Here is a 20,683-nt window from a genome sequence, read left to right on the forward strand (position 1 = left end):
TCCCAAAACCCTCCCGCCCCATCGTTCCCTTGACCTATAAGGGCCTCAGAGTTTTCTATCTACTCGGCTACACGTTCTATGTTCTACGAAAGCCTAGTTACCTGGCCTGGAAACTGCTCTACTCCATGGGAAAGGTCTCGGGGTAATGACCTTAGAACCTTTTCTCGTCTCTTTCTCTCTCTCTACAGGTTGGCTGAGGGCAAAGGAGGACGCTTCTTGTTTCTTCCCCAACTTCCCAGTGGCCCTTCTCTCTGGGTCATGGGGACCTCTCAGTCCAAACCCCCTCGAAACACACCCTAGAGTGTCTCCTTGCCAATCTCTTGACCCTTGGTCTATCTGGCTACATAAAACTAAAGAAGCTCATTTTTTTTTTCCTGTACCTCTACCTGGCCACAACATAAACTTGGCAATGTCTCTCAGTGGCCTGAAAATGGCACTTTCAATTCCAATATCCTCCAAGACCTAGATAATTTTTACCACCAGACAGGGAGGCCTCAGAGATCCCTATGTACAGGCTTCCTCCCACCATCAACCCCCTGCTCTCACCCCTCCCTTTACTCCTCATGTTACACCCATCAGATCCTCCTCACAAAGTCCTCTTCACCCTCTCAAACTGGTCTTCAGCCCCTTTCTCTGTCTTCTTATTCTTTTGACCCAGCCAATCATTCCTCTCCACCTCTCCCACTCCAGCCACTACCCCTTACAACCCCACCACAGAATCCGCTCCCCATGCTCTATCATCTGAGAATTCTAAATGCCCGTTTTTCCTTGTGTGCTCTCCATCGAATCTATGGCCCCCATGATTACCAGCAACTGAATTCACAGGTGGCTGGCCAGTTTCCCTTGCATGAGGTTGCATGGGTGAAGGGCATCATCCAAGTAGCCATTCCCTTCTCACTCTCTGATCTTTCTCAAATCGAAAAATGCCTCAGCTCTTTCTCTACTGACCCTCTTAACCAGCAGCCTCCCTCTCCCCAATCCCTGAGAGCCCAAATCCTGAGAAGGTGAGCTCCAAAACAGCCTTTCTAATCTAACATTCATTCTCAGGCCACCCAAAGACTGACTTCCTTCCTCAACAGCCTCTTCTATTCCTGCATCCATTCTACCCCCTGAGGGAGGCAGCAGGAACTGAGAGCAAAGTCTGAGTCCATGTCCCATTCTCTATGTCCAGCCTCACAGATTGAGAGGCATCTGAGGTTTCCTTTTCCACTGACCTGACCACCTTTATTTCCCCAACATACACTGCAACTTCAAAAAAATAGATACAGGTCCACAAACCCCTCAAAAAAACCTCCTTAGCCTGACCTTTAAGGTCTTTAATAATAGAGATGAGGAGACCCAAATCCAAAATCAAAAGCAAGATCAGGCAAAGAATGAGGCCCAGAAGGAGGCCTTCCAGCTTCTAGCCACCACTCTCATGAACCCCAAACAAAGTGCCAGTCCTCCAACTACGAGTTAGTCAGGGGCTAAGCCTCCTCCAGGCCCATGCTTCAAATGCAACAAGGAAAGACACTGAGCCAAGTCCTGCTCAAACCCGAGACCCCTGCCTGGGCCCTGCCCAAGGTGCAGAAGGGAAGGCCACTTGGAAATCAGACTGTAGTCTGGCCCCTCTGGTTCAGGCCTCAGCTAGTCCAGCATGGCCGCCCTTTGGATCCAGTTTGGAGCTCCCAGACCCTCTGGGACTGGACACCAAAGAAACTTTCCAGGTCCTGGCAGGGGCCCACAGACTTACATCACCAGGACAGAGCCTCGGGTAACGACTGGTGGCAGGTAAGCCAATCTCCTTTTTAATTGACACTAGGGCCACTTATTCTGCCCTCTCTAAATTTGCTGGGACCCTTGTCCACTCCTCAGTCTCTATTATGGGGGTTGACAGATTAGTCTCAAGCCATTAACCACCTCACCTCTACAGTGCATCTTTCTAAATTCCCCCATGCACTCTTTTCTCATTCTACCTCGGTGCTCAGCCAGGGCTAGCATGCATCCTATCATAAAACCCAAACCACAGTCACCTACCTCAGTTTCACTCTCATCCCACAAGATTGAGCCATTCCTTGGACTGTAAATGCCTTCTCTCCTGTAAGATTGTCCCCTCCTCTGAGCAATAAATTTTCTTTCTCAGGCTCACTGGGTACTCTCACCTCCAGGTTCACAACTTTAGTCTTCTTGCAAAGCTCCTCTATGACATGACATGGTGAAATGACCCCCTCACTGAGACTAGATCTCAAGGCCAACATTCTCACCCCTTTAATACTCTGAAAACTGCTCTCTCACCTCAGAGCCCTCTCACCCTGCTCCCTCCCCCACTCCAACCTTCCCAAAGAACTACTTCCTTGATCATCATCTCTATGAAAAATGCGGCAGTTTAAAATCCAAGCGGCTAGAGGTCAGGGAACAGGCTGCAGGGCCTGCTCCCTCCCCCCCCCCCCTGCCTTTTCTCCAGCCTCATCTTCCACTGCTCCTTTATTTCCCTTTCCCTCCCACTTTCACTGCAATACAATCTCAATCACTCATCTGTCACCCTTTATTGATAGTGCCATGGTGACTACCCTTTCAGCTTGGAGTGCAGAACTAGAAAAAGGAATCTCATATCCTTTAGACCACCTCTTCTTACATCTTTCAGCTTGTCTCCATGATCAGGGATTTTTCTTCCTCTGTGGAGAAAACATATACATCTGTCTCCCCATCAGCTGGACAGAAACCTGTATTCTCATCTATCTCTCACCCAATGTAGATGCAGCTCCCAATAATCACCGGTAGGTTTCAGGGACTCCCCCCACCCCATTTCATAAGACAGTCTTTACCTGTCCCCATAACCCATCATATCTTCTGACACAAAAGAGGAGTCCAGATAATCCCTCTCCTCATAACCCTCGGCATCACAGCAGTGGTTGGAACTGCCATAGGAAACATAACCACTGCTCTAACTATTTTGAAACCCTGTCTCAGGACCTACAAGAAACATCTGGATGCCCAGCAAGGGGCATAACTGGGAAAACAAGAACCTTATCCCCAGGGTAACCTATTCTCCCCCTTCATATCACTAGTGAGGCAACTGAGACTCCTACTCTCCCCCCCCCCAAAAAAAAATTACATCTATGTCTCAGTTGTATTTCAGCTCCAAGCATATAAAAGCAACAAAACCAGATGATGCTGTGGCAGCCTCAACACCAGCTTTTACCTCCCAAGTGACTAAACAGGATTGCTCTTGAGACTTCACCAACCAGTCTCCTGGGGAAATCATGCTGCTGCACCCCTCATCCAGCATGGAAAACACTACCTATTTACTCCTTAGCAGTGGTAGCCCTACAGAAACTGCACGCTTTATATCTCTTGACAGCAGAAAAAAGGGGTACCTGTGTCTTTCTTGGGGAGGAATGCTGCTACTTTGTAAATGAATCAGGAATTTCCAAAGATCACATTAAATCCCTCTGGGACAGGATTGACCAAAGACGACATAACCAGCTAGAAGGGGGGTATGCCAGCTTTGGCTCATTTACCCCATGGCTCCTCTCACTATTAGGCCTGCTGGTATTTATTCTTTTAATCTTGCTCTTTGGCCCCTGTCTCATGTGCTATTTCACTAGTTTTTTGCTGAACAGAATGCAGGCATTTGCCAACCAGAAGGTAGGAGAGATCTATCTGGCCTTGAATTCAGAACCTAAAGGCACCTATGTCACCAGAATCCTTGAGACCCCTGGTAGATGCCCCTGACGACATGCCCTCTCAGCAGGAAGTAGATATGGAAGACAGACCTTCACCTCCTGACCTTGCCTGAACTCTCAATTTTTAAAAATATTACCAAAAACTTGGAATGATAGATCCTCCCTTCTCCCAACTGGTGGACGGAGTATGATGTAACCTGCACCCGCGGCCTGGACGTTCCTGAGCATCTAACCAGGCACCTTATATAGACTGTACATCGAACCACCAATCAGCACCTACCAAATACCCCAAGCCCTTAATTCCTAAGTACCTAAGTGCCTAATCATGTGCGTTATATGAAGCTACCAATCAGCGCATGCCAAGTACCCTAGGCCCGATCCCTTCCCATTCCTCTCCTCAAAAGGCATGTTTGCCTCTGCACATGTTATTGTTCTCCCCTTATGAGACAGCCTGGCAGGATCCTTCTCATCTAATAAAGCATGTAGTCCTGTTTTTTCACCCTCTGTCTGATCTTTCAATATGTTAATATTTTAGTTTATTATTTCTAATCATTTTATTCCTCTGCATAGACTGCCCCCCCCAAAAGTTATTTAGAAACATGAGTAGATAAGAATGCCAGAGGTAAGTTGTCAAAAAGAAAGGTAACTGGTTGAATTTCAAGAGGCCTTGCTGGATGGCTTTACCTTGGTATTTTCAACATTAGTCCAGGCTGGGCCTTCAGTCATGCAGTATCAGAAACTCAATCTCCTTGGGGCTGGTGTTGCTCAATGGTTGAGTGTCAACTTCTGAACCAGGAGGTCACCTTTTGATTCCCAGTCAGGGCACATGCCCAAGTTGCAGGCTCAATACCCAATATGGGATGTATAGTAGGCAACTGATCAATGATTTTTATAATTGATGTTTCTACCTCTCCCTCTCCCTCTCCGAAATCAATAAAAATACACAAAGGGTTTATCATGAATTGTTGAACTACACCTTGTCATGCCATCCTTGGCTACATCTGCCTGGCAGGAATAGTCATAATACTACTCTTTATCCTAGCAGTGAATTGTTGTGGAACCCCACGGAACAAAAATAGAGGGAATAGCCTGCTCCCACTAATAATATTAGCTAGCACATACTTGCCTCCCATAGGGGCCACTGCCACATGTCCTTGCTTAGAAACTCGCTACCCAAATATGCTAAACCGAGTAGTCTATGGGAAAACCCTTTCAAGCCAGATATTTGTTAGCTATACTTATCAGCCTGAGTTATGTTATGACTCCGCTACCAAATGCATGTGTGTGGGGAGAGTGGGGGAGATGTATTGGACAGAAAAAAATAAAAGGACCTGTCACGGCCCATGTGCAGCTAACTAATGTTGATGTTGCTCCTATTTGTTTCAGCAGTACCCAAGGCCAACATCCAACAGGTCATCTCCCAGATGAACTATGCAACTCTACCCTCAAGGCTGAAAACACCAACTACCCCTGGTGCCCCCCTGCAGGAACAATCTACATGTGTGGGACCACTGCTTACCCGTGCCTGCCTGCAAACTGGATAGGAATGCCTTTAAACTTCAGATGGCCTACAAATCAGAAGAATTCCCTACAAACCCTTCCAAGAGGAAGAAACAGGATACTAACCCCTTTGTCATCATCCCTTTTCATCTGGAAGCAGTTAAGAGCGGTCATCATCCATGTTCACCATAACATTCTATAGTTATTATACCACAAGGCTAAGAGAAGCTTGTGGGACAAGTGTGTGTGTGTGTGGGGGGGGGGGGATGAGAAGGCTAAAATTACAGCTAATTCCAATGTAACCCTGGTATTTGGGTGCTTGAATCTGAATCCATGCCAGCAAGCTCAGTGTACATTCTTGATAACCTATAATTAAGTCACTACCTCCTTCCCAGATACTGGTCTTGCAGAACCTGTTATAGAGGCCATAAAGCTGTGAACAGTGCACTGCCCCGGAGGGTTATTAATGCTGGTGCCAGGCCAAATCATCAGATATGGCCTAGAGACCCCCAACATCTGAGGGCCTTCTTGCAAGGCCTGCGAAAAGGAACAGAAGCATAATCCATATTTGTGGGTCAAGACCACAGGGAGATATAAAGAGAAGCCCCCTGCATGTTTCTTCACTCAGATTTGGAAAGTTATTCCCTGAATATGCCAGTGTATTAAACAGTGACCCTCCTTTTCTTTTAAAGCATTGCTTGGTTTTCTTTGATCTTCTGCAACACTTCCAATACATGAACACAGAATATCTTTCCATTTCTTTGTGTTTTCTTCAATTTTTTTTTCTTCTTCTTCATCTTTTAATAACGACATATAGTTTTCAGTGTATAAGTTCTTCCCATAGGTTTTTTTTATTATTATTATTCCTAGGTATTTTGTTGCAATTGTAAAAGGAATTATTTTTCCATTTCTTTTTCTGGAATTTCATTGTTGGTATATAGAGATGTAATAGATTTTTGTACATTTATTTTGCATCCTGCAACTTTACTGTTTTTGTTTACTGGTTCTAAGATTTTTGTGTGTGGAGTTTTTAGAGTTTTCTATATAAAGAATTATGTCATCTGCAAAAATGACTATTTCATTTCATCATTTCCAATTTGAGAGCCTTTTATCTGTCTTGCCTGTATCATATCCTAAATTTCAATATTTGTTTCTACTTATGATTGGTATGTATGTCTATTTATGTGCCAGTGCCCTTTGTTTTAAATATTTGAATCTTTAGCTTGGCCAGTGTGGCTAAGTGCTTGAGCATCAACCTATAAACCAGATTTCTGTTCAATTTCCATTCAGGGCACATGCCTGGGGTTGCGGGCTCGATCCCAAGTAGGGGGTGTGCAGGAGGCAACTGATCAATCATTCTCTCTCATTATTGATGTATCTATCTCCCTCTCCCTTTCCCTTCCTCTCAGAAATCAATAAAAATATATTTTAAATAAATATTGGAGCTTTTAAATGTTTGAATACCTGGTAGATGTAACCAGCACTATTCTTCTTTTTCAGAATTTCCTGGTTATGTTTGTTTACTTATTTTTTCATATCAGTTTGTATAATTAAAAAAGTAGATTCTGTTGATATTTTTCTTGGGATGATGTTAAATTTACAAATTACTTTGTACAGGCTAGCAATACATAGGCAACTACACATAATAATTACATTATAATGCATGATATTTTTAGTGTTTATTATTCATGGTAATGCGTAGTTCAATGAACACAGTAGTGCTATGAGCACAGTGCATTAGTGCAGCATATACAGCAATCTTTGTACAATTCAATGCTTGGATGTTTTGTATCTGATTTTCACAGAATAAACTTAAGCCTTTAGCATATTCCAATAGTATTTGCTATGTATATTACATATAATATTTTCAAAAGTTTATGTTTTCAGAAAAACTAGGAAAGATTGAGAAACTGTCACAGATCAAAGATCAAAGGACAAATAAATGCAATGAGGAACACTAGATTGGATCCCAGAACAGCAACAAAAAAGGACATTAATGGAAAAATTGGTGTAATCCAGATAAAGTCTGGGATTTAGTTAATAATAATATACTAATGCTGGTTTTTTAGTTCTGACAAATGTACTATCATGATGTAAGATGATAACAGGGAAAACTAAAACTGGGTGATGGGTATGCAAGAGTTCACTATACTTATCTTTGCAACTCTTCTGTAATCCTGAATTATTAAAAAATAAATAAATAAAGAGTTTATTATTTATAAAATCTTTTTCTAGATTTTACAGTTATTCAATAATATATATTATATATATAATAATACACACACACACACACACACACACACACACACACACATATATATATATATATGTATTTAGCTTCCTCACTAGACCAGTGGTCACCACTGGTGGTCCATGAGGTCCAAAAGGTTGGCGACCGCTACACTAGACTGTGATAAATGCTAGAGCATGGACCATTCAGCACTATTCACACGCTCACCAAAAGTTATTGAGGACAACCCTAGAATGATTAAGACAAGCCAAGAAAACAATGAGAGATTTTGACAAAAAGTGCCAAATTGCTGTCTTCCCTACTTTACATAACATATCATTCAATTAAATAAACCGAATGTGTTACTGATAAACAATTTTTAACATCTCTATCTTTCATCCAGGTAGACTTAAAGAAAAACATATTTGGGAAACCTGCCCTAAAAGTCTTGAGTTCTCCTTTTCCTTTACCTACTCACCTTCACTCATTTTTAAAGTGTTCTTCCTGTTTACCTCAAAGTCTTTAACACAGTAGCGTTTAAGAAGTGGAAAGAACAATGAGCTTGGGATCTAGTCTAGGCTCTCACTTCCTGGTTGTGTAACTTTAGGTAAACTACTTCATCTCTATGAGCCTATTTTTAATCTTCCTGACTAACAGGATTAAATAAGCAAGTAGATGTGATGTGCCCAGTTGGTGTGGCTCAGTGTCAACCTGTAAACCAGGAGGTCATTGTTTGATTCCCAGTCAGGGCACATGCCCATGCTTCAAGCTCCATCCCTGGTAGGGGGCATGTAGGAGGCAGCAGATCAATGATTCTCTCTCATCACTGATGTTTCTATCTCTCTCCCTCTTCCTTTCTCTCTGAAATTAATTTTTTTAAAGGGAGGGAGGGAGGGAAGAAATAGACACAATATACTCTATAAGTCTAGGAGACTAGGCTGCTTTTTGTACTTCCTTGTGAATGTGCAATTTTTTTCCTGCCAAACTTAGTCTTTCACCAGTGTTCCCTCTGTAAATGGTACCACCCCCTACCCACTTTCCCAAACTACAGCCCCAATCATGCTTAACTCCTTTTTCTCTCTAATACCTCCTTCCTGCTTTTCAAAATTATCACCAAGTTCTATAGATTCTACTTTCTAAATACCTGATCCACCCTCTGATCTTGATCCCCACTATTACTGCTCTAGTTTCTCCATGAAATATAGTAACAGATTCTTAATTGGTCTCCTTACTTGTTCCTCATTTTTCATATTGCTCCCAAATTCACATTTTAAATATCAATTTGGCTCCGATATTCCCCAACTTAAAATTCTCCCATGGACTCTTATAGCCCTTAAGATAAATCCAAACTCTTTAGCATGGCACTGTGCACTGTGATCTAGGCTACATGTATCCATCCAGCTATATTTGATCTTGATCCCTCAGCCCAGCCTGCACCATCTCCAACCTGGGTCCCCTTGGGGGAAGTCCGACTGCCTAAACCAGACATCCCTCTTACAATCTGGAACTGCTGGCTCCCAACTGCTCGCCTGCTTTCCTGCCTGATAATCCCCTAAACATTCCCCTGCCAGCCTGATCAACACCTAACTGCTCCTCTGCTGGCCCAATTGCCCCCAGTTGCCCTCCCCTGCTGGCCTGGTCACCCTCAACTGCCCTCCCTTTAGGCCTGGTTGCCCCTAACTGAACTCCCCTGCCAGCTATTATGTGGCAGCCATCTTTAACCACATGGGGGTGGCCATCTTGTGTGAGGGCATGAGGGTCAATTTGTGTATAATCTCTTTATTATATAGGATTTTAATTTTTTAATTCTATTTCTTCCATCACTTTTTATCCACTCTAGGCCTTCTATTGAAGGAGAAAATAAGACATTTGGGGGGGGGGCTAGTTATCTGAATCTGTGCTGATATCCTGCCTATCTGAATCTGTGCTAGTATCCTGCCTTCTGATGTACAGTCTTGCTTGCTGACAAACTCCATTTTTATCTTTGATGCCTGTCCTGCCTTGAAGAACCGGTTTTCCAAATACTCTCATTTTATAGAGGCCATAAAACTGTGAACCATATACAACCTCGGAGGGGCTGGCACCAGTGCTGGCAAGCCTCTGGGTGTGATCTCACTTCCCCCATCCCAACTCATAGGGGGCTGCAAAGCCCATGAAAAGTCTGGAAGCCTGATCCATATTTGGGGGACAAGGGAACTAAAGGGTATAAAAGGAAAGCTGCATCACTCAGGATTTGGAGACTGACTTCCCTGAGTCACGGCACTAGTGTAATCTGCAATAAAGGCTACTTTTCTGAAAATATCCTTTTGAGTGCCCTGCTGATTAATTCTCCAATGCCACCTGGCATCTTATCTGCAACATTAATTTGGTACATTGGCTGAAAATACCAGTTGTGCTGCCTACTTAGGGCACCACTGGGAAAGTTCAATAGCTGGTCCATTCACCTGGGCCCCCCTGAAGACAGGAAAGATGCACCTCCAGTGATTTGCTGAATTCCAGTCCTCATTGGGCCTGGATGACCAGGATCCATGCTCATGCCCCAGTGGACTCCAAAGAGGACAGAAATGCCCTTTCTGGAACTAGACATCTGACTGGTGAATTTTCCCCCAGGGGACCAGTCCAAGTTCAAGCCTATCTTTCAGGACAGAAGAAGTGGCTAGTAACTACTTAGGCAAACTATCTTCCTCAGTCAGGGACTTTTCATGGATGGAAGTCAAAGCTGGGACTGACTGGTATGTAAATGTGAATGTAAGAATCTATGTGAAATGAAAGCTACCATGTGTCTGTCCTGTGTCTCTGTTAACTGGAAGAGATTACACTGTTTAACTGCAAACATTGGAAGTAGTTCCTCCAAACTACTTTGTTTTAAAATGCATGTTAAAGAATTTTAACAAGAGTTTTACAGGGGACGATGAGGTGATGTTAGTTCCCTGGAAATTAAGAAAGATGTGTGAAATAGATTGGCCATCTTTTGGGGTAGGATGGCCAGCAGAGGGCACATTGGATGTACCCACAATCAAGAATGTTTAGAGTTATAACAGGAGACCCAGATCATCCTGACCAGTTCCCCTACATTGATAAGTGGCTGGAAATAGCTCAGCTCAAGCCGCCTTGGATCTGACTCTGCATATATAAGAAGGGACAGAGTAAAGTTTTACAGGCAGAAGAAAAGAGACAGGCAGGAGAAGAAAAGTAGGAACCTCTTGAGGAAGCCCCACTAGTTTTGCCAGCCCCCCTCCCCCCCATATATGCCTCAAGTGGCACTCGGTGCTCCTTTGCCCGGTCAGGAAAGCTTAGATACACCACCTCGTTCTATCTCTCCCCAACTAGACTCTACAGAACCAGTTAAACAGCACTTGCACTTAGCTGATCAGAGACCCAGGCCACCCCCAGTCTTCCAGATGCCTCTCTAGGAGATTCGGGGTCCCCAAGTGCTTAGACTATGGGACCCTACAAGAGGGATGGTCCGACTTTTACTACTAGTCCTTTACCACGACTAAGCTCCTGAATTGGAAATATCACACTCCCACTTATTCTAAAAAACCTCAGACCATGGTAAACCTCCTAGAGTCAATTTTCCAGACCCATAAGCCCTCCTGGGTTGACTGCAAGCAACTCCTTCTTGTAAAGTGTGCCTGGGAAGGCTCATGGACATTTCTTTAATTATTGTCAGCTGAATCCAGTGGTGTTGGCAAAGCCATGTCCTGGAAACACTCTTTGCCAGAGGCAAGAGTGTTGTCAGCTTGACCTTCAGCCCAGGTGCCATGGGGTGGATTTTGTTATTCAAATCCAGCCAAGCATCAGGAATGAATATGTCTCAGGCCCATCCAAGAATGCACATAATTTCCTTTGTCTTGACTTTTAGTAAAACTTCCTGTTGTTTTTTTGTTTGTTTGTTTGTTTGTTTTTCTGCATAAAATAAACACACTGTATTGGCTCTGGGTCCCTGTCCCTGTCAGGGGACAGTGGTCTCACCTGGCCCCAGCTTTTTCCTTATACCTTTATGTCTGTCTCTTCCTTTCATTTTCTCAATCCCCAGCAGCCCCTACTCAGGAACCGGATCGCTCTCTAGCTGCACTCAATGTGGAGAAGAGAGAAATATTTACACCTTCTCACACTCTTTACTGAGGAGGTCATGAGAATAGTAATAGAAGCTCAGAAATGGCTCTAGACCCAGGCTCTGGCAGGAATATTAGACACAAAGAGATGGGCCAGGGAAGCCCTCCCAGATGAGGAACCCAGTGGAACCCGAACTCAGAAGATGGAAGGGTCAGACTAGAGAGATACTGACTGGCCTTCCCCCAAAGGCCCAGGGTTGGGGTCAAGAAGCCCACCAATAATGCCAAGATCTCCAACGTCTTCCAGAAACCTGATGAAAGTCCAGCAACCTTCTATGAGAGACTCTGTGAGGCATATTGTATCTACACTCCTATACATCCTGAAGCATCAGAAAATCAAACTATGGTCAATGGAGCCTTTGTATGTCAGGCTCAGCCCAATATAAGGAGAAAGCTGCAGAAGCTCAAAGGATTTTCGGGGGTGGGGGCTGGGGGAAGAATGCAACCAAGCTGCTAAAAATAGAAAACAAGGTTTTCATCAACCAAGACAGGGTAGTTAAGGAGAAAGTGGAGGAGAGACTGGAAAAGAAAGTAACTGATAGTGGCAGCTATTAAGGAATCAAGCTCCCAGACAAATAAGGGAAACAAAAGGACCCAGGCCAGGGGGAAGGAAGACAAACCTTAAGCAGGATCAGTGTGCCTGTTGTAAGGAATCTGGACCCTGGAAAAATGAATGTCCAAACTGCCAGAAATGGAAAACAGGGTTGTCCAACCCATTCAGCCACTACCGGCCTAAGGCAGATCTACTCAGGCTGGTGGCAGCCGACTCCAACTAGGATAGAGTAGGCTCTTTCTAAGTGGGCCCCCACAAGCCCATGGTCAGAATGAAAATTGGGGGCCAGACTGTGGACTTTATGGTCGATATGGATGAGGGCTGATCACTTGGTAGTCACTCAGAAGGTAGCTAGCTCCTCGCTCAGGAAGAAGGTCACCATTATTGGAACTACCAGGGACCAGACCCATAGACCATTCTGTCAGCCTTGCCAATGCCAACTTGGCAGCCACCAAGTGATCCATGAATTCCTGTACTTGCCAAATTGTCCAATGCCTCTAACAGGTAGAGACCTTTTTGCCAAAATTGGCGCAGAGATCACCTTTACCCCAGATGGCTCAGCACAGCTGCGCTTAGGTGAGGATACCTCTCCAATGATCCTATCCTTAGCAGTGCCCAGAGAAGAAGAACAGAGACTTTGTACATCCCTAAGGACTCGCCATTAGAGCCTGAATTAGAGGGAAAATTCCCACTGGTCTGGGCAGAAGGAAATCCCTGTGGCCTGGCCAAGGACTACACCCCAGTACTAATTGACTTGTAGCCTGGGGCACAGCCTGTCAAAATCCACCAATATTCGATTATAAAGGATGCATGCCTAGGAATCCAGGTCCATTTAGACCAGCTGCTTCAGTGGGGACTTTTCAAACGGTGTCAGTCTCCATGGAACACCCCTCTCTTGCCTGTCAAAAAGCCTAGGACTAATGATTACCACTCAGTGCAGGACCTGCGGGTTGTTAATGAGGCTGTTATAACACTGCATTTGGTGCTGTCAAACCCCTACACTCTTCTGGGACTCATTCCATCAGTGGCAGAATGGCTTACATAACTAGGTCTGAAAGATGCCTTTTTCTGCCTTCAGTTGGCACCCTCCAGTCAACCACTGTTTGCCTTTGAATAGAAAAACCCAAATATGGGGACCAAGGAACAGTTCCCCTGGACCAGACTGCCACAAGGATTCAAGAACTCCCCAACTCCTTTTAGCAGAGCACAAGCATCTGATCTGTCAAAATTCCTAGGACAGGACTTGTGGTGCATTCTACTCCAATATGTATATGACCTCCTACTGACTAGCTCCACACGAGCTCAGTGCTGGGAGGGAACACGAGCCCTTCGGAGACTCATAACTGAAACAGGTTACTGGCTGTCTAGAAAAAGGCACAAATCTGTCAGAGAGAAGTCAAGTACCTAGGTTTCGGATTCACCCGAGGGAAACGAAGACTAGAAACTGAAAGGAAGCAGGCAGAATGTACTATTTGGCCCTTGTTTGTTTAACCTACCTGTAAAATTTACCTCTTCACAATTATAACAATTTCCCCTGCAAATGATTATTTGCCATGGTTTTAAACCCTTCCCCCAGACCCCCTGCCCCCACAGAGACAACTCAACCTCTTGATCAAGCTGGCCAAAGAGTCTGAGAAACCTACCAGCAACAGAATGAGACCTCACCCCCAAATTTGCCCATTTGTCAGCACAGAGTAGCCAAATTATTTTATATGTACATAATATCCCAATGAATTGGGTCTTAAAACTCTTGAGGGGGGAATTAGAGTAGGTAGTTAGATAGATATGAGTAGGGCAGAGAAAAGACAAACTGACAAAATAAATAAATAAATAAATAAATAAATAAATAAATAAAAACCTGCTTAAAAAACAAGGGAAAGAGAGAATAGAAAACTAAAATAGCCATCAGATTTGGACAAAAAGAGGGACAAAGAAATGCAGTAAAAATAACTCCAAGCACCAAAAGGACAAAATCTTACAAGACAACTGCAGATCCACAAAATTCTAAGTAGTCTACCAACCAGTTAAGGAGACCCAAGAAATTATTCAGAGCCCACCAGCTAAAAGATGAATGGTGCAGGGAGATTAGGACAAAGCATGGGAGGGGCAAAAATAAGACAAAAGCCAAGGCCTAGTAGACCCATTGGGTCACTCCAATGCTGGAGTTGCCTATTCAAGAGTCCTTAAGGATGTAGTTTAGCTTAAATAAAGCTTTATTGCTTGTTGTAATTACTGACTCTCATGTTAAACTTTTCCTCTTGGAGACAAGAACCTGGTCTTACTGATAACCAATGCTGCTGACAAGTTGGTTTTAGCGGTGTTGTGGGTCAGGGCACATACAAGAATCAATCAATGAATGCACAAATAAGTGAAATAACAAATTGATGTTTCGCTCTCCTCTCTCTCTCTCTAAAAATCAATTTTTAAAAAAATAAAAAGAGTATGTCTCAAGAGTGGATACCCGATTCCAGTGGGCATCGGGCTGTATCTCATGGCCTCCTCCAAAGGAGCCTGCCTTACATGCTTGCTGGACCCTTCATCCCTTCCTCCCTGACCATGTTGTACAGGGAGGGGTTCACTTGTAGGGTGGTGGTGAAGCCCTGGGACAGGCACAAGGCAGCCCCAGGAGCCCTTCTGATCAGAGTAGAGGCTAGGCCTGCAGGGGCATCACGGGGCCCCAGCACCTGGACATCCAAACTAGCATACTAAGTAACTAATTAAACAACTGCTCCATGATTTAGAGCAGAATGTGTCACTGTGGCCTTTAGGATCATAACCTGGGGTGGGAGCTAAGTATAGATGGCCTGGAGCTGTGTACTGGAAGATTATGAATTACCCTCTTCAGGTTCAGTGGCCTCTGCCTATCTAGGAAACATGGGCTTCAACAGAGCAGGCAATGAGGATAGCCTGATCTGGCAGAGGTACTAGTACTCATGTGTCCGGTGGGTACAGAGAAGTGGGATCCTTCCAGAACCTTGAAGTCTGGCTGGGGGTGAGGGGTAGTCTCCAGGCTAGCCTCTCAGAGCACAAGGCAGCACCAGTCACAGAGGAGGGGAATTCATTGCCCATTTTCTTGATGAGCAAACCAAGTCCCAGAAGTCACACAGCAAGGTGGGCCAGAAGCACTTGACTAGGGCAGCCAAATCATGCCCAGAAGACGTCTCTTTGGCTCCTATAGATCCCCAACCCTCCTGGGGTTGCCTGAAAGTGGGAGAAGAGTCCTCTTTCTTGTGAAGGTGGGCACAGAAGTCCCATTCACATTGGGTCCTCCTCAGACAGCACACCTCAGGCCACCTCAGGCTCTGCCACCGGCTTCTCTTGTGGTCCTTCCTCAGAGCCCCAGACCCTACTCTCCATTCTGATGCTTGGCAAGCACCTGATCTCCAAATTTATGCCTCCTGGGGGATTGAGGTAATGACCCCCTTTGACAAGGAACTCAGGCAACTTAGCTATGTGTGTGTGCCACAGCTGCTTAATAATGCAGCAGTGAATTTCTGGGAAATAAGCTTCTGGGGGTTCAGTCACCTCGAATTTTGCCCCTGGCAAACAGAGCTATCCTTCTCCTCAGACCATTCACAGAGCACCCATCCTCCTCCCTCTAAGAGGTGAGTTCCTGCACTCCGGCACCTGAAGACTGGCTGCTCACACTCAGGGTTCAGCTTGAGAAGCCCCAGTTTTTTTAAGCCTGTCAGACATGCTTCACCCACAGAGACCACCCTGAGCCCCAGATTAGCCATTCGGAGGTAACCACTGTGTAAATAGAGGTCTGTGCTTGGACTTCCTATGCGCCCAGAGGTACATTGAGGACCTCACTATCCTAGCCTTGGCTCTCACGCCCTCCAAGACCGGCCCCCCACCCCCTCAAATCCCCTCAACTGGCTGGGAAGAGCCAAGCTGGAACCCAGCCTTCAAACCATATCAAAGTAGGCGTGTGTCCCCTCCCACGAAGTATCCTGAAGGGCATGGCCTATGGCCAGGCAGGTAGGAGCAAGGAGCAAGGGCTGGGCAGACAGGGACCAGCCCCCAAAGCTGCAGCATGCCATGCTGTACAACGAAGTGGGCAGCCGGCCCTGCGAGGGCCTGCTGAACTGGGTATACGGGCTTACAGGCAAGGCCAAAGGGGTGTGAATAGGGCGCTGGGAACCTCCAGATCTGTGGGCAGCAAAGCCAGAGCATGCAGCACAGCTAGCTCAGAGTGGTCCCTGCAGCAGGGCCCTAGCCAAGGTGCGCACAGCCTGCTCTGGAAAGTGCTGCCACGACCACCTGGGAGGATTCTAAAACAGCCAGGGAGAGAAGGAGGAGGCCTGCAGCAGGCAGCACAGGAGCGGAGCCTTGGGCAGTGCCGACGGGCGGGGCGATTGGAGGGTCCACTCTAGCAGACTCCGGAATGGCGCCCTTCTCCCACAGGTGCCAGTGCAGGGCCATCGGGGTAACATGCCAGCGCGCACCGCCTGAGGACACCGTCGTCCCCACCCCCACCGTTTCTGGAGCCAAGGCTTGGGCTCTTTCGTTCTGAATGGCCCTGGCGGTCTTTACCGTTGCCTCAGCGTGCCATAAGGAGAATAGCAGAGGCAGCCTTCAGGCTGAGCTGCAGTGAGCCCACAGCAGCAGCTAGTGATGGGGGATGGATCCCAGCTAATGCTGCCCGCAGGGGAGGAGATGGGTCCGGGGACATTGGCAGGGGGCTGGGGGTGGGGAGCAAACAGGCACTTGCTAATACTGCAATTTGAGACTGGACGAAGTCCCAGGGAAAGCCCACAGACCATGTCCAATGGAACCGTCCAGGGCGACTGAGGATCCGGGGTGCCTGGTGTCTAGAACCAGCAGGGGGCTCCAGGGAGGCGGGGACCTGTGGGCAGCGCCCCCACCCCCGCCCCCAGGAGCCGCGAGAGGGCCGGTTGGCTTTAGGGTTTGACGTCATCACCTACCTGCGGAGGGGCGGGTGGGTGGAACAGATTCCCCAGACCAGAAGTCCTCTGCCTTACCTACTGCCTGCGGGGAGGAGCCGAGGGTGGAGCTGGAAGCTCAGAGGCCAAGAGGCCAGAAGGCTGTCCACCCACTGCAGTAGGAGGACGTGCCGGCCAGCCACGCCAGGCCCTCAGCGCGCCGCGCCGCGGGTGTGATTCCGGGTGAGGGTCACGCAGGGCGCAGGAGAGCTGGAAGTCCTTGAAAGGGCAAAGGGGAAGGGCTGCTCTTGGACAGGCGGTGACTGCGCAGGCTGCGCGAATTGGATCTCCCCAGCTGGACCGAGTGCAGCACCGCCTTCAAGGCGGGTCTTGAGGAGGAGCCAAACACTCGCTGGGCAGTTCACGACTTCTGGCTGTGTGCAGGACGCTGGAACTCCATATTCCGGAGTTCTTCGCGGGGACTCCACCTCCGAGAATACCTCTCCTGGTTCATAGTGGGACTCCATCTTCCAGAGCACTGCGCTCCAGCCCGACTTCCACCAGACCAGGAAGCTCTGGCCAGTTGTCCAAGCCTTGGACGGCGGTGGAGCGAAGGACAGCCCCAAGGTCACCTTCACTCTGGCCGGTGTCCCTCTGGTTGGCGGAGGTTGCTGGTCTGGTTAGGGGCTCTCGGGCCACCTCCCTCTGAGAAAAAAAATTGAGGGAGGGTGCCAGGACCCCGCGTCTCCATGAGCACCAAGGCTGGCAGCAGCTGGTCGTTTTCAGGTAGCAGATGCAGGCTCAGAGTCTGGAGAGGGTATGCTTCGCCCAGCTGGGGCTGGTCGCGAAATGTTACATGGGCGGCAGGAGAGGGGCATAAGTTAACTGATTCAGACAGGTAGAAGGTGGCCTTGGCCCAGGCTTTGGAAAGTGAGTGTGGGAATGGCAGGCAGAGATGGGTGATACCACTTGGGGGATATCACAGGTGCAGAGACTGGAAAGCCTGTTATGTGGCCAGGACACTCAGACTTCGTCAAGGGGTTGTGCTGGGCAGTGATCCAGGTGCTAGCTGGCCTCTGGGAGGCGAATCTGTCAGCTGATTGGTCAGGAGGAGGCTGAAGAATGGGGATATCTGAAGGATATGGGGCAGAACCAGGTCTGGGACAGCAGGTGGCTGGTGCCTGCGGGAAGCAGCCAGGAGAGGGCTGGGCTGAGGCCAGAAGTGCATAGGGGCTGTATGTGGAAAGCCAGAACTTAGGGAACAGATGATTCAAAAAGGCCACACCTAAAGGAGTTAGTGGAGCTTGCCTTTAATAATTTTTTGTATCTTTCAATTACAGTTGGTGTACAATATTATATTAGTTTTAAGTGTACAACCTAATGATTAGATATTTATATAACTTATGAAGAGATTACTCCATATGTCTAACACCTACCTGGCACCATACATAGTGTTTTTTTTGTTTGTTTTTGTTTTTTTAATAAACCTTTATTGTTCATATTATTACAAAAGTTCCTCATTTCCCCCCCTCCACCAGGTTCCCACCCCACCCTCTGCCCTTTCCCCACCCCCCATTGTCCTCATCCATAGGTGCACAGTCTATGTTCATTCTCTTCCCACACCCCCCACTCCTCTTTTCCCTGAGAATCATCAGTCCACTCCCCTTCCATACCTCCGATCCTACCATATTCAACAGTTAATATTGTTCATCAGGTTTTTTAATTCCCCCCCTTCTTTTTTTTAATTGGCTTCCAAAGGGGAGTTTAAGGTCAAAAGGAGTTTCGGGTGTGCCCAGATCCTATTCATCAAAATTTGGGTAAGCTCCTTATTTTTTGGTATAAGATTTAGCATATCGAGACCTGGGTGAGTCAAGGTCCTATTTGTTCCTCATTCCAAGCACATGGATTAAGAAATCAGTACTGATAAGAGGATTCTGCACGTGCCCTCGGGCTCAGCTGATAAGAATTAAAAGAATGTCCATGTGCCTACTCAGGCGGCTCTCTGCATCTCACCCTTTTTTACTAATTAAAATAAAATTTAAACATCAATAATAGGGCTCAAAAATTAAAAACAATTGCAAACAATGCCAATGCAAAAACTAAACCACATACATGTTATTTTCAAAACTTGGATGTCAAGAGCATAACTCTGGCTATTAAATAATAACAATGCCAATGCAAAACAACAAAATGAGAAATAAGAATTATGGACATATTAATATTTTTAGCTACTAAATGAGTCTCTTTTGTTGCTGGGGTAGATTTACTCAGAGTCCTTGGACTTGCTGCACAAGACTTTGCAGAAGACTGAAAGCTAACAGATGCTAGCATGAGCAGGAACATGATTAAAGAAGTAGCTTCCACTTCAGTCTTTAATTTCTTCAGATGACTCCATGTTGGCACCTCAGTCCCTTGCGTAGCCTTCAGTTTTCTTCTCCCACTTAGCTGTCATCTGGGTGAAGGGACTTTTGGGTGAAGGGACTCAGGAGCTTCTCTGAGTCCATTGTGATGACGGACATAACACTCTGGTACCCGAATTGGCTGCATTGCTCCTTCTTTCCTTTCATTTTGAACCCAGGGTTCAACCCCACAACACTCCGGGCCTGGCTGCTGCTGCTCCGGGCCTGGATGCTCTGGGCCTGGATACTCTGAGCCTGGCTGCTTTGGGCCTGGCTGCTCTGGGCCTGGCTGCTGCTGCTCCGGGCCTGGCTGCTTCGGGCCTGGCTGCTCCGGGCCTGGCTGTTCCGGGCCTGGCAAGCACCATACATAGTTATTGCAATGTTTATCAACTATATTCTCTGAACTGTACTTTACATCCTGGTGACTATTCTGTAACTACCAATGCGTACTTATTAATCCCTCACCTTTTCACCCAGCTCCCCCTAACCTCCCCTCCCATCTGGCAACTGTCAAAATGTTGGTGAGGCTTATCTTGTGGCCAGACACAGGGCCTTCTTATTTTTTCAATTTGTTTTGAAAAGCTTTGAAACTTGATAGACATAATATCTATTGTAACACAACAGATTATCCTAAAGTATAGCAACTCAACCAATAGTAAATGTTTACTGTCAATTTTGCAATCTCGAACCTGCAGTGAAGCCCTTTACCATCTACTTCATTCATTTCAGCATACAAATTGGCCCTGGTCTGGCCCGCCATGGGCCAGGCACTGGCTCCCATGTTGTTGTGACATGCCCCCATCCTTCTTTGCTTACTATCTGGCATGTGATATCCCAGCCAGGGTGAACCATGCTCAGATCTTCTCCTCAAAAGGAGTGGGGTCAGGGAGTGGGGACAGCCAGTGGCCAGCTCCATGTTGGGTAACACCAGATCCTTGCATTTATTTTTGCTTTTATAGGTTTTGCTACTTTTTTTATTGCTCACATGTATAAAATTAAAGTGGCAGATTAAAAATGTTTCTTCCTTTCCTATGGTATCACTGCTGTGGACAAGGGCTGAGCAGAGCCAGCTGTGGGTAACAGTTGGGGAGAAGCCATCTTGAAAATAGCATTGTATCCACTTCAAAGTGGGTATTTCTTCAGAATAAGGAAGAAAAGGGAGGTGGGTACTGTAAGAACTTTCTACATCTGGGGTGACCCTTAGTTCTATCCTATTCAAATGATGGTCCTGTTGGGAGACAGCTGGAGCAGAGGGCCTCTTCAGTCAAAGATCATGAGTGGTTCTAGCCCATGTCCCCTTTGAGACCCAGGACAGTCACAGACCAAATGACT

At 46.4% G+C, this 20,683-nt stretch overlaps 1 protein-coding gene across 3 annotated transcripts in view; it reads right to left on the reverse strand.

Moving 5' to 3' along the window:
- PHKA1 (phosphorylase kinase regulatory subunit alpha 1) overlaps positions 1-18,449 on the reverse strand; it is a 236,260-nt gene extending 217,811 nt beyond the window's left edge. For 2 of the 3 annotated variants that reach the window (XM_084869452.1, XM_084869450.1), the window contains exon 1: positions 16,995-18,449. The gene's annotated coding sequence lies outside the window, so the exon portion shown is untranslated. The remainder of the gene's footprint in view (positions 1-16,994) is intronic. The other variant, XM_084869451.1, reaches the window with a different exon arrangement.
- Between the last annotated feature and the right edge of the window lie 2,234 nt (positions 18,450-20,683).

The sequence above is a fragment of the Pipistrellus hanaki genome (assembly GCF_964339955.1).
Source record: "Pipistrellus hanaki genome assembly, chromosome: X".
NCBI classification, from domain to species: domain Eukaryota; kingdom Metazoa; phylum Chordata; class Mammalia; order Chiroptera; family Vespertilionidae; genus Pipistrellus; species Pipistrellus hanaki.